This window comes from Bos grunniens, chromosome X, assembly GCF_055505025.1.
Source record: "Bos grunniens cultivar Pamir isolate PY7600 chromosome X, Bosgru_T2T1.0, whole genome shotgun sequence".
NCBI lineage: Eukaryota > Metazoa > Chordata > Mammalia > Artiodactyla > Bovidae > Bos > Bos grunniens.
In genome coordinates this window covers 110,964,718-110,977,659 of record NC_141194.1, presented here as the reverse complement: position 1 = coordinate 110,977,659, position 12,942 = coordinate 110,964,718, and the positions used below count along the sequence as shown (strand labels likewise).

At 44.9% G+C, this 12,942-nt stretch overlaps 1 protein-coding gene across 8 annotated transcripts in view; it reads left to right on the top strand.

The window, feature by feature from the left end:
• Positions 1-561: 561 nt before the first annotated feature.
• Positions 562-12,942, top strand: part of MTM1 (myotubularin 1) — a 92,460-nt gene continuing 80,079 nt past the window's right edge. For 3 of the 8 annotated variants that reach the window (XM_086386271.1, XM_086386269.1, XM_086386273.1), the window contains exons 1-2: positions 562-622; positions 2,754-2,855. The gene's annotated coding sequence lies outside the window, so the exon portion shown is untranslated. Of the gene's footprint in view, positions 623-2,753; positions 2,856-3,060; positions 7,353-12,942 lie in introns of those variants that run through there. The other 5 variants (XM_086386275.1, XM_086386270.1, XM_086386267.1 and 2 more) reach the window with 2 other exon arrangements.

The following is a 12,942-nucleotide window of genomic DNA, read 5'->3' as shown; positions in this document are numbered from 1 at the left end:
AACTTTGTCCTGAAATGTTTCCTTTCACTATGTCTCTAGAGAGTTCTTGGAAAGGTGCTGGCGTGGCATGAAGGACACCACAGTCAGTGAAATATTTTTCCTTTATAGGAGCTCAGCTTCACACAGCCAACCCTGAGTCCCCAAAAAGCTCAGTTTAGCGACGCCCGCTGAAGTTTTATCTAGAGAAGTTTTCTCTCTGAATTTCCCCTTTACTGGGGAAAAACAGCGAGACGCAGAGAAAAATTCTAGGACTACACTACCCAACAGCCTCCGCTCGGACTCTAGCCCAACTTCTAACAGGGTGGCCCCTAGCATCTTGGTCCCGCCCATTCCCGGTACTGTATTTAGAACTACAACTCCCAGCTGCTTCCACTCACCGGGCCCCTCAAAGAGGGTTTCCCAGCAGCCTCCTGGGCGAACAGGAGCTGCTCCTCGGGCTTAGCCGGCTCCCTCTGCCGGCCCCGCCCCTGGCACGTGACGCACGCCCACCAACCCGCTCGCGGAGGAGGGCGGCGGGCGGTGGCCAAGGGCGGGGAGGCCGCAGGGGGCGGGGCCTGGAGGGGGCGGAGCAGGGCCCGGGAGCCGAGCAGCCTGGCAACGGCGGTGGCGCCTGGACCCCGAGGTGGGTGCGCGCTCGCGGCTGGCCTGGCTCGGAGCCGGGTACTGCGGGAAGCCGTGGTGGTGGGACAGGGAGGACGAAGTTGTGACTCCTGGGGCCGGCAGGTCCCACGGGGCCTTGAAGTATCCTCAGGAGTGGGTGGAGGGGGGCGGTTAGCCCAAGTGCCTTCGCTGTCCGGCCAGCCAGGGCTGGGGCCGGGGAGCAGCAGGCAGGTGCCTCCGGCTTCTCTCGTTCTCCCTGCCCAAGGTCCCGGGCTGGCAGCGGGCGAAGGTCGGGACAGGAATCGGGCAGGCTGGCCGGGAGGGTGGGGGAGTGGGGGCGTCGCGGCCGCTGCCCGGACTTTGCTTCCCCGTCCCGGGGCGGCAAACGGGCTGGGCAGCCGCCCTGCCTCCCCCGCGACGCGCCGCGGCTGGTCCTCGCCCTGACCCTCCGGGCGGGGCGGATGTCTCTCTGCCTCATCCCCCGTGGGTCCGGCGGAGGGGCCGCCGGCCGGCACTGTCCGCGAAGCCTTGATCGGCGCTCCCGACTGGTGTTTCTGTGTCACACACGGGAGCTTTATCTGCTTTTGCAACAGTTGACGGGAGATTTGAGGAGCAAACGGTTAGTTCCCTGATACGCAGTCGGAAGTATATACAGGCACGATTGCAAGCGCCCTTTGCCGAGTGGCCTCCCTTAACTGTCTTGCTGCGCTCAGGAAGTGAAAACTAATTTTAGTTTTTGCCTAAGCAAATATGAAATCAGTTTGCTGCAAAAACTAAATCACGGGCTTTATAGAGGCATGCAAAGTATGAAGCGAAGTGGATTGGGACTGGTTATTAAACAGACATAGTAGACCTGCACAAGAATGGAATCAGGGTATATTAGAATTGACTAGGACCTTTAAGTGTGTATACTTCACTTGTTTGCTCGATGGGGAAGCTAAAGCCCAGAGAGGTTAACTAACGTGGCAAAATTAATGGCAAAGTTTATATTACAAGTCAGGTTTCTGGGGGCATCATAGCATCCCTCTAGCCTGGGTGGCTTTTATCACAGCTCAATTTTGTTCTTTGTAAAGTATCCACCCTAGAGTCTATGGAGACTGAGCCAGCAACTTTGCTGTAGTTCAAACCATTTTTTTGAATTGCCTTCAAAACCTGTTTACCAGACTCTTAAGGCTTCTTTTATAGACACATTTTCTTTTTCACCCAACATATATATTGGGCATGATCACTTGTTCACTAGATTTGACTCTGAATGACTTTTTGACTGTTTCGCAAAACCCAGCATAGCGTCAAGAGATTCCACAGCATGGAGTAAGTTCAAACCAGAGATCCTGCCAGTGTGTAACAGTTTCTCGAGGTACTTGAAAGTGGAGAGCATTCGAGGAGGCTTTTAGAGTCTAGTATGGTCAAGTCTGGGGCTTCCCAGATGGCACTAGTGGTATAGAACCCACTGCCAATACAGGAGACATGAGATGCAAGTTCAGTCCCTGTGTCAGGAAGATCCCCTGGAAGAGGGCATGGCGACCCACTCCAATATTCTTGCCTGGAGAACTCCATGGACAGAGGAGTCCATGAGGTCACAGAGTTGGACACGGCTGAGATGACTTAGCTGACCATGCATTCATGGTCAAGTCTAGTATGACTTACTAGAGTCTAGTAAGTCCAGTAACCATTGGTCTCCTTACCTTAAAGTTAGAAGTTGTATTGATTATCAAGCTGTCATTGGTTTCATTCATTAAACTCAGAATGCCCATGCAGTGCCTGTAGAGTCCTGAGTGCTAGGAAGATAACAGACAGCGCCACTGACAAGGTCCCTGCCTTCTAGAGCTTCTGTGTGGGGAAGCAGACAATAAAAAAAATAAACAATGATATATTTTCCAACAGAGATGAGCACTGAGGAAGAACAGAGCTCTGAAACTCTAAGATGACCATCTAGCAGGCCAGCATGCTTGTGAGGGGGTTGGGTATTACTTAGCATCGCTAGTGTTAGATGGTCAGCTGCTGCTCCATTAAAGCAAATCACCATATCCAAAAGTAAATCTGTCTGAATCCAGGAGATCCTTTGGGAGGTCATCATTTCTCCAGCGATTGCCTCTTGGATGTAAGTTTGTCACAGCCTCATTTTTACTTGCATTCCCTCTGCCCCACCCCAGGCAAATAGTAAGTGGTTTCAAACACCCAGGGAAGTGAGCTTCTCATCCTTCATTGTCTCAGTAGCTGCCTCACTCCTGCTACGAAAGGCCCTACTGACTGAGGTAAGGGTTGGGTGTTAACCCTATGCCAGTGTCTGCTGGTTGGGAGCTACCTGACACAGCTATCTCTTCCTGCATGCTGGTTTGTACTGGGAACCTACCTTGGGAAGGAGACCTCAATCCTTGTGTTGTGCTTAGTTAAGAAACTAGTTCATTTTGAAATTAGCTCTAGAGTCAAGAGACACCCAACTTCCTCAGAAGAAGAGTGCCAATAAAATGGTAACTTAAAGTTCATCTGCTTAGTACCCTCTCAGTTCTTTCCTTTTCTGTATGTTCAGTGGCATCAAAGTAAATGTTTTCATTTTTACAGGTTCCAAAAAATCATTAAAGTTACCAAAAAAATATGCCAATATTCTTTGTTCCTAAATGAAAGGATTAACAAAATGTAGTTACTTTAAAAACCACTGAAAGAACATGGGGTTCTCGGTCTTATTGAGGACTGCAAAATAAGGAGAAAGCGGAGCCTCTTCAAGGCTTCTGTGACAATCTGAAGTGGTGGCCAAGGATTTCAAAAGGCCAGAGTTTCTCGTTATTTCTAAAGTTTTTTCAACTTTATAAAAGAATAAGAGGTTGTTTTCATTACTAGCTAGTAATTGCCCTTCCCTGTTTCTGACCTCTTTGAAGTTCTGCTTTCTTTATTTTCTAGTTTCTCGGTTCATTATTACTTTTTGGCAGATAGGGGACAGCCCCTGTTGTTCGCCTTTAAGGTGTTGACTCAGGATTTGGGTCCTGGCTGTACTATTGGCTTTGTAACGTCAAGTGAGCTCCTTACCTCTGTGCCTCAGCTTCCTTATCTGTAAAATGAAGATAGTAACAGTAGTCCCTTCCTCCCAGGGTTGTTGGCAGGCCTGCAGGATAAGGTATATGAGATGCTTATAATAGCATCTTACACATAGTAGGCACTCAAGAAATGTTAACTGTTACTGGCTTGAGCTACGTGGGACTCCTTTCTTTTAAAGAAGAAAAATATTAGCCATGTCTCATGAAATGTTTGGAAATCTGATGAGCATGGTTTTCTAGACATTTTTCTGCATTTCATTGTTGACCCCAGCATTAAGTTTAAGATGACATTGTCAGCAGCACACACAGTTCTTGCCCACCTAAGTTCTGTTTACTATTTGGACTCAGAAATTACTTGAGCCCATATTTTGTTTGTGGCTATAGACAAGAATAGAATAAGAGAGGTTTTCTTTCCATTCCTCTGCTTTGAGAGCCAGAGAGGACCAGGAGACCCAGTTGGCATTAGTCAGGTGAGATCCAGTTGCCATCCTGTAGTCAGAGGATAGTTTTTTTATTAAATGTTTACGGTGGATTTATCCACAGGACCACCAGGAGGGTGGCATCCTTTTTAAGAACGTGGCAGGCATCTCTTTAGAAAATTGGCATCATGTACTAGTGCTTTCTATTTCTACCCAAGGAGCAAGGAAGAGTAAAGGAGCCTTGTGTCTGTGGGAGATGGTAGAAAGCCCCTTCTTAGCCCTGTAACACTGGACAAGTCTTTTCTCCTCGCTGCTGTTGGCTCATCTTTGTAAGATAGACCTAAGGCAGCCTGTACCTCCAAGGTCCCAGAGCTCTTCAGGGGAGCCAGTGTGCATCAGCATCCTTTGCTGACTGTAGGGCATTATTATTATGGCATCCATGTGTTATGTAAGCCATCGCTATTGGGAGAACTGGTGTGAGAGGGCAGCATCCTTCTGGTTCTTGGCGCATCCTCGCTGGGGGTGTGATCTCTTTGCCCAAGCCCACTTCTGTCAGCACTGAAACATGCACGTGTTTTGTTGAGTCTCTCAGATGGACCTGAAGCCACTGGTACACCGTGTGAGCTTCCATTTTGTTGATTCCTAAAATCATAGTGCTGTGTCACCAACAATCCCAGGGCAATAGTGAGGTCATCTCTGCACCAGGGAATATTGCCTGCCTCTTCTGTCTCAGAATGGAAGGCTTTCATTTTTCAAATCAACACCTTACCTCAGCTTCTCAATGCAGCTTGATGCCCTGCCGAGTTCCTCCACTCCTGGGGCTCGGGTTGGAAGCAGTCCAGGGACTCATTGCTCTCCAGGTCCACCGCACCTTCCCTTCCAACAGGATGGGGGCCAAATGCTCTTTGAATGTTTCTCAGTATCTTGAGATGACTCCATAAGCTGAGGTTGGAGACAGTTTTCTGGGCAAGAGAACCCTAACATGCCCCATGCACGGAGGAGATGTTTAGTGAACGTTCTTTGACTTGAACTGGACAAGGGTGCATAGCTTAGAATTGTTGGGGTGTGTTCATTTCAGCAAATTCTGTTGTTGGTCTAAAGATCCTGGTACTAGATGAAAGGGAGCTCCTGCTTAGTCTTTCTTTCCATGGTCAATTAGCCAATGAATAAGAAAGCTCTGAGTCCTGTTGGGGGAGAGGTCCCATGGGTTGTTTGCCCACCCATTTCTTTGGGGACTGTTGTCACTGGCAGTTTGAGTTTAGGTTTGTTTTTTTGCTTTGCTCGTTGACGTGTTGGGGGAGGTGGGGGCGGGTAGGGAGGAGTAAGGGAAGTTGAAGGGTAATAATTGAAAGTAAAAATAAAAGTAACTCATTCAGCTCTTGTTCCCTGCCCTCAGACCTTGGCTGCACAGGATGCCTTTCTTCAGCTTGTGATAACTGTTACATGTTGCTATCTTGTCCTTGGGCATTTTGTGAGAAGGAGGCCACTGTGTGCTTCCCAGAGCCTCTCCCAGTGCAATGGGCTAACCCTCGGGCTGTCCTACTTTCACCTTCAGCGGGTGGGGTGGGTCATAAAGGGGATTCTTAGCATCAGCCGGTGGGGCTTGCAATGCCCTTGTATGACCCTCAAGTTCCTTGTGGCCCTGGGATGACTTAGGTGGGGACAGAGCTGTCAGGGTTCATTCCAGCAGGCCTGGAATCAGCCAGCTGTTTGACTGGAAGAGGAAATGTCCCTACTGTGCAGAAGTGCCCCTGGCCGAGATGGGTCAGTACCATCCATGCATCACCATGAGAAGAAAGAAGAAAGATTTGCACTTAGTTTCAGTGCACCCAGGAGGCTGTGGTCCTTGTCACTGTGGCAGGAAGGATAGAAGAGCCCCAAGTTGGAGTTCCATTTTGAGCTTCCCGGTCCTGAGTTGCCTTGCACAAGGCAGTGCTGCTGGGTCTGTCGGAGCGAGTGGGAGTCCCAGATGGAGGGCAGTCGGAGCTGGCCCTCACCTCTCTGTAGCCCTTGCTGTGAGGCCTAACAACTGATTTTTTCAAGTTGAGGCTGAGTGTGACCCTGCTGGCCATTTCCTTTCTTCGCTATTATCAACTCTGAAGTGACGTGATCCTTTCCCCAGAGCCTCTCATCAGGCCTGCTCCACAAAACAGTTTTTCCTTGTTGATAAAATTGTTCTGATGCCCCTGCCCCTGGGAACTTAGGAGACATGCAAACTCTTAGGCCCCCCCAGACCTGCACAACCAGAATCTGCAGGTGAAGAAGACCCCCAGCTGATCTGTATGTAAATGACAGTTCGAGAAGTGTGGTCTGAGTGGCAGTTCACATCCCAGCTTGCTTCCTGATCCTTTGGGACTGACCATGCTGTTCATTTGAAAAATAACTCAAGCCACATGTGTCATCCGTTTTCCTAGTAGCCACATCAAAAAAAGACAGATGAAGTCAATTTTACAATGTATGTTATTCAGCCCAATATGTCCAAAATATTATTTCAACATGTAATCAGTATGACAGTGAGATGCTCCCCTCATCTTATTTGCATGAAGGTTGTCGAAATCCAGCATGTATTTTACATCTGTAGCAGGCCTCAGTTTGGACTAGCCATGTTTCAAGCTCTGCTTGCCAGTGGCTCCAGCTTTGGACAGCGCAGCTTTGAGAGATACATTTTGGCCTTGATTTGCTGATGATGTCATCAGATTTGCTCTCAAGGCCGGAAGAGCAGTTGGAGCCTCTGCTGCCTGGGTAGTAAGTTGCATTGACCGTCACTGTACTCAGTGCGGAGCCCTCTGCCTGGTGTGCTCTTCCGATCTCATTTGGATCCTCACAACATCCCCACTTCTTTACTGAGACTTCCTCTCTGGGCCTCAGCTTGGTAAGCTATACTGAGAAGTTGTGGTTGGCAGAGGTGAGGAATGCAAGCTTCTTTCTTGGGGACATCTTCAAAGGACTCAAGGGACGCCTCTCCTCTGGCTCAGCTGAGCCCCCAGATGGATGCTCCCTTTTGCTGTGGGCCTGCCACCCCATGGTTTGTCCCCCTGGCTGCTCATTAGAATCACCTGGAGAGCCTTAAGGACCTGATGCCCTGGCCCCACCCAGACATTCAGATTTATTTGATGGGGATGGTGGTGAGGGGTGATAGAGATCAGACCTCCTCATTTTTAAAAAGTCTTCTGGGAGATTCTGGCGGGCCACTGAGCTCCAGAGCAGCTGTCCCCAGCTTCTCTAGCACCGAAAACCAGCGGCCTTGGGGCTGAAGTGCAGATTCTGACTCCGGGGGACAGGGACGGGCTTCCTCTCACAGGCAGGTGACAAGGATGCTGGCAGCTGCGCTGGGACTCCGAGGAGCCTGTGCTCCAGAATCACTGGAGGGTGGTTCCCAAACTCCACGTTCCCTGGCAGCCAACCTGGAGATTCTGATTCAATAGGTTTGAGGTGGGGCCCAGGATCTGTAGTGGAGAAGGCACGATGTTTTCTGAATTTCACCACAAAGTGTTTTGTTGACTTTAGGATTTGCGTAGGCACATTCCTAGTGCCCTTTTTTTCGGGGGTGGGGGGAGGGGTTGTTTGGTGCAAATGGATGTCGAGTTTTATCAACCCCCGTTTCTGCCTTTATGATTTGTCCCCAACCCTTTAAACAGGTTGATGTGATGGTCTGTCTTAAGGGATTTTCTCATATAACTTGGTAGCATTAACCAGGTTTGCATGGCTGGCATGGATATTATTTCTTATTGCTGGGTTGGTTTGGTAATGTTTTCTTCAGGATTTTTACATCTGTATTTGTGAGTGAGATTGTGCTTTAATTTTGCTTTACTGTCTTTGCCTAGTTTAGTGCCTTTTTGCTAGCTTTATAAAGTGAATGAGAGCATTCCCTTTTCTGGTCTCTGGAAAAGTGTATAAAATTGGAGTTGTTTTTTCCTTGAATATTTAGTAGAACTTGCCCCAGAGCCAGCCATGCCTGGTGCTTTGGTGTGGAAATGTTTTAAACTACCACTTACTAGCTGCCATGTCTGTAGTTATGTCTGTCTTTTCATTCTTAAATCTTCATTTTGTTTACTTGTGCCTTCTCCTTTTTTTCTTGATGAGTCTTACCAAAGGTTTGTTGGTTGTGGTTATGCAGACTATGAAGTTTGTCACTGTGTAGAAAAGAATGAGCATAATTATATTCTCAAGCTTCTTTCTGATTAACTTTAATGAAACTGCGTAATCTGAAAGTCAAATTTATATCAAGGTATATTCTGAAAAGCTTTCCTTTAACTCATGTCTCCTGCCAGGCATGCTGTTTCTCCTAGCCACTGTAATCAATGTTATTAGTTTTTAGTTCATTCTTCTATGTTTCTTTTGCAAATTTGAGCTGGTGTGCATGCGTATACATACACACAGACACACTCACACTCATTGCATTTCCTCCCTTTTCTTACACCAAAAAAGCATACTACATACAGTCTTTGGCCCCTTGCTTTCTTCACTTAAAATATACCCTGGAAATCTCTCTCCTCTACATTTTCTCCTTTCTTCTTTCTTTGGATTTATTTTGCTGCTTGGATTTTTCAAAACAGTCTTTTTACTATTATTTAGTTCTAATATATTCTGATTTCCATTGTGATTATTTCATTCACCTGTGAGTTGTTTAGAAGTTTGTGTTTTAATTTACAAATACCTTTTCTAGGTAAATTTTTAGAAGTGATTTCTAAGGTAGCTGCATGATGGTCAGAGAATGTGGTCTGAATACTAGTAGTTCTTTTAAGTGTGTTGAGGGTGGGTTTATATAGATAGCACTGTGTGGCTGGCTTCTTTCATTTAATGTAAAGTTTTTTATATTCATCCACGTTTTGTCATTCATTGTGTATCAGCAGTTTTTACTTTCTTTTGCCAAGTATATTCCATAGTATGGCTTTAACAATATGTCTGTTCACTAGTTCATGAACGTGTGAGTTAATTCAGCGTTTTTGTCAATTATGAATGTAAAGTTGCCATGAGCATTTGCTTACAAGTCTTTGTGTGGATTAATGTTTTCATTTGTCTTGTGCAAACACTTAAATGTGGCATTGCTGGGCCATATGCTTAGGATACTTTCTTGTACTTTATAGGAAACTGTCACCCTGTTCTCCCAAGTATCTGTGCCATTTTGCATTCCCATCCCAGTGGCAGAGTCAAGTATGAGAGTTCTGCTTGTCACATTTTCACTAACATTTGTTATCATCTGTCCTGTTAAATTGCAGCCATTCCAGTGGGTGTGTAATAGTAGCTCATTGAGGTTTTATTTTGCATATTCCTATTGACTAATGATGGTGAGTATGTCTTCATGTGCTTTTTGACCATTCATATATCTTCTTTGATGAGGTGTCTGCTCAGATCTTTTGCGTGTTTCTTATTGGATTGTCCATTAGTTCTTTATGTATTTTGGATACAAGGCCTTAATTAGGTAATTTGCAAGTATTTTCTCCTGGACTGTGGTTTACTGTTCCATTTTCTTAGCTGTGCCTTTGAAAGAGCAAAGATTTTTAATTTTGATGAAGTCCAGTTATTGGGTTTTTTCTTTTATGGTTTATGCTTTTTGTGTTCTCTAAAAAACTTTTGCCTAACGTAAGTTCACAAAGATTTCCCCGTGTCTCCCTCTAGACTTTTGCGGTTTTAGCTCTTTGTTTAGACCTGTTTTGGTAGGTTGACTCAAAGGTGGTCCCCCGACTGCTGCCCCTCCATGTTTGTACCCTGTGTAATTGCTTCCCTTGAGTATGCAGCCTTCTGAGACTTCTGAGCAGAGGATGAAGTTAAGACATGCCTGGACTTCTGACCCACCACCCATACAAACAGTGAGAAAATTAACGTGTTGTTTACAGCTACTAAGTTTGTATGCAACAGTATAAAACTAATACTTATGTGCTTCATTTCAAGTTAATTTTGTATGTTGTTTCAAGTAAGGGTCAAGATTCACTTATTTCCATATGAATGTCAAATTGTTCCAGTATCATTTGTGTAAAAGACTAGACAATTGACCATTCCTAGGACCTCCAAAAGATGGATCTAATTCTGGACTGCTCCGTTCATCTCTATGTCTAATATTAGGCCAGAACTACACAGTCTTAATTACTGAAGTATTGCAAGTCTGGAAATTGGGTAGTGGAAGTACTCCAAGTTTGTTCTTTTTTAATTTCCCACCCCTCAAGATTATTTTGGCCATTCTTGGTCCTTTGCTTTTTAATATAAATTTCAGAATCATCTTGTTGGTTCTATGACAAAGCCTATTGGGAATTGATAGAGATTGTGTTGAATCTATGGATCAATATTGATGACATAACAATATTGAGTCTTCCCATCTGTGAGCATGATATGTTTGTCCATGTATTTAGGCCTTTAATTTCTCTCAGCAGTGCTTTATAGTTTTCAGTGTATGGATCTTGTGCACATTTTGTTAAATATATCCCTAAATATTTCATTTTTATTTATGCAGATGATATTTTTATACTTCAGTGTTCATTTGTTCATTGCTAATGATACAAATGGGGCTTCCTTGGTGGCTCAGATGAAAAAGAATCTGTCTGCAGTGTGGAGACCTGGGTTCAATCCCTGGATTGGGAAGATGCCCTGGAGAAGGGAATGGCTACCCACTCCAGTATTCTTGCCTGGAGAATTCCATGGACAGAGGAGCCTGGTGGGCTATAGTCCATGGGGTCGCAAAGAGTTGGACATGACTGAGTGAGTAGCACTTTCACTTTTCAGTGATACAAATATAATTTTTAATGTTGATAATGTATATCATGCAGACTTATATCATGCATGCATGCTGCTGCTGCTGCTAAGTCGCTTCAGTCATGTCTGACCCTGTACGACCCCATAGACGGCAGCCCACCAGGCTCCCCCGTCCCTGGGATTTTCCAAGCAAGAACATTGGAGTGGGTTGCCATTTCTTCCTCCGATGCATGAAAGTGAAAAGTGAAAGTGAAGTCGCTCAGTCATGTCAGACTCTCAGCGACCCCATGGACTGCAGCCCACCAGGCTCCTCCATCCATGAGATTTTCCAGCATACTTTCTAGTAAATTTACTAGTTCTAGTAGTTTTCCTGTAGTGTTCTTAGGATTTTTTATATGAATGATCATGTTGTCTGCAAACACAATTTCAATTCTTCCTTCTAGTGTTTTATATCTTTTATTTCTTTCTCTTGTCTTATTAAAGTTGCTAGGATCTCTAAAATATATTGAATGCAAGCAATAAGAGCAACCAACCCTGCCTTGTTCCCACACGTAGTGGGAAAACATTGCATCTTTCACCGTTAAGTAGAGTTAATTATAGATTTTCCACAGGTTACCTTATCTATTCCTAGTTTGCTGAGATTTTTTTTAAATCATTATTAGATGCTGAATTATGTTTGTAGAAGCTATGTCTCAGATGTAATCTTCAGGAAGATAGTATACCTCGAGAATAGCCCTGTTGACTGCATATCATCACATTCATACTTTTATCAACTATCAGTACCCAGCTTTTTCTCCTTTGTGTTGATAGTAGAATTTCCAACTGGAGCTTGGGAATTCTTTTTTTTTTTTTTTTTCTGTACAGCAGCATATGCAATCATTCCTCAGTATTCACAGGGGTTTGGTTCCAGGACCCATTGTAAATGTCAGAATCCGTGGATACTCAAGTCGCATAATCAGCACTCCATATCTGTGGGTTATGCATCCACAGGTATGGAGGGCCGACTGTATTGCTCCTTCAAAAGCCATGGCAATTCTGTGTCAGATTCATACGTGTCATTTTTAGCGTACTGGAATTTACCTTCTTTCTTTACCATTTTATTGACACTGCTTTTGGTTCCTCTTCATCTCCTTGACTTATTTCTGCCATTTTTCTTAGATTATTTCTTCTATATCTGTCAAAGCTTTCTACCTGCTAATAGTGCCAAGTTCTTGAAGAGTGTGTGTGTGTGTGTGTGTGTGTGTGTGTGTGTGTGTGTGTGTGTGTTTAGAGCAGGGATGGATAGCCGCTTGTATTTGTGGCTGGAATAATAGGTAACTGCCCCTAGTAGGAAGATACCATTGTCCATGTTTTGAGTCACCGCAGTTCTCTCTCTCTCTCTTTTTAATTTATTTATTTTAATTGGAGGCTAATTACAGTATTGTAGTGGTTTTGCCGTACATTGACATAAATCTGCCACGGGTGTACATGTGTTCCCCATCCTGAGCCCCCGTTCCACCTCCCTCCCCATCCCGTCCCTCTGGGTCATCCCCGTGCACCAGCCCCGAGCACCCTGTCTCATGCATCGAACCTGGACTGGTGATCTGTTTCACATATGATAATATACAACTGCAGGTCTCTCCTGAAATTCCAAGGCTTTTTAATGAAGCCAGTCTTTGTAGATTCCTTTTAGACACTCCTTTAACTACTATGGCAAAGGGCCTGTTGCCCAGGCTACTAGTCCTGCTGCTGATCTCTGTTAACTTTCAGGGTCAACCTGCCCTTGTATTGATAAATTAGGACTAATTAAGGAGTATGAAGCCCAGCATTTTTAACAATTGGGAGACCCTAGGCAACATTGGGAAACCCCACTTGCTGCTTTTTCTTCTAGCCCTTGAGAGAAGGGACAGGTAGCTACAAATCAAAATTATCCAACCCATTTTTGGAACTCTTCTTTGGAATTGCCTTCAGAGACCATGACAACTTTTACAAAATATCCTGTGAGTAAGGACTTGGCATTTGGCTTCAGGATAAAATCATTTTGCGCCTCCTCTATTAAAGAGAATGGGCACTCATGCTGTAGGAAGCATTGTTTTTTGTTTAAAAATTGAGATATAGTAAAAATTCATGAGATGGTGTCTTATGTAGCTTTAAGCTCTAAAAGCAATTTCAAAAGAATTGGAAGAATATTTTTCATAGTGACTGTGTTGCTGGAATAAGTGCAT